Here is a 1,269-nt window from a genome sequence, read left to right as displayed (position 1 = left end):
CACACACGCCGCCCCCCCCCCGCCGCCATCTCCCGGGGCAGGGGCCATGGCGGCGGGGCCAGGGCAGGCCGGAGGGGCCCCGGCCCGGTGTTGGCACAGCACGGAGGGAGCGGGGGCAGAGCCAGGCCCACCCCGAGCAACGAAGGAGACAGGTCTGTGAACAAGGCAAGTCCTTCTCTCCGTTCCACCCCCCCACCATGCTCCCTTCTTCAAAGTGGCATCTCACACAGGGGTTAGGTTTGTGCATGATAACAGCAGTGGCCAATAACAGAATTTTTTAAAAAAGACCCCACATTCAATATGAGATCATGCTCAGAAGAGAAAGATTATCTTCTTAAGGTCACTTTTTCAACCTCTTCTTCCCCTCCCTTCCACCCACACAGTGAAATTACCAAGTTTCCAGTAGGCTTAGCTGTAAAAATGAGAAAAGGCAAGTTTCACCCTGATTTGGGAGAGTAAAAAAACATCTGAGAGGAAGCCCCAATAAAAAGAATTGACTACCATCACAGCTTCCCCAAATTAAAAAGTTTTAAAAAGGCAACAGTCATTTCCTGGTTCTGTAATTTGTTAATTGAGCCTAGATATCTCAAGACAAGATCTGTTAACATCACAGCAAGTGTGAGAGAATGGGGAGGGAATGTTTTATACATTTAAGTTCTGGGTTTTGTTTGGGTTTTTTCTTTGTTGGGGTGGGGGTTGTTTTTTTTTTGTTGTTTTTTGTTTTTTTACAAAAAGATGCAGCATATGTTAATATCTATACAATTCCCTTCCAGGACAACAAACCGTTGGTCAGTAGTGATTCAGGACATTAAGGACACGACAGAGACGCAAGCAAAACCAAAAAAATGACGAGCCGCATGTCAGTTGTCTGCCAGGTCAGCGTCTGCGCAGGGTTCTCTGTACACAGCTAATATACACACGTGCTTCCTAGCACATCCACCCGCCATTCCTCAGCTTTCCAACACTAGAGCTGCCTTTTTTTTTTTTTCCCCCCTCCCTCCTCTAGGTAAAGGAGGAGGAAACGAAGGAGTTGCATCCCCAAAAGGAGTACGTACAGCTGAGAACTGGGCCTGTCCGGGCTGAGAAAGGGAGCTGGGGAACGAACCGTTCGTTCACATGCGCACGGTCTCCTGGCAGGGATGCTGGCGCCGGAGCAGAGGCGTATTGCTGAGTCGCGCGAGGTATAGTGTTCGGTTCCAGCCTGATGGCACTCGAGACGTGTTTGTTCCAGTGAAATGCTACATTCAGACAGGATTCCCCTTCCCTGGC

This window comes from Charadrius vociferus, unplaced genomic scaffold (genome assembly GCF_000708025.1).
Source record: "Charadrius vociferus isolate BGI_N301 unplaced genomic scaffold, ASM70802v2 scaffold1296, whole genome shotgun sequence".
Classification (NCBI taxonomy): Eukaryota; Metazoa; Chordata; class Aves; order Charadriiformes; family Charadriidae; genus Charadrius; species Charadrius vociferus.
The sequence above is the reverse complement of the archived record's forward strand: the minus strand, read 5'-3'. Positions refer to the sequence as shown.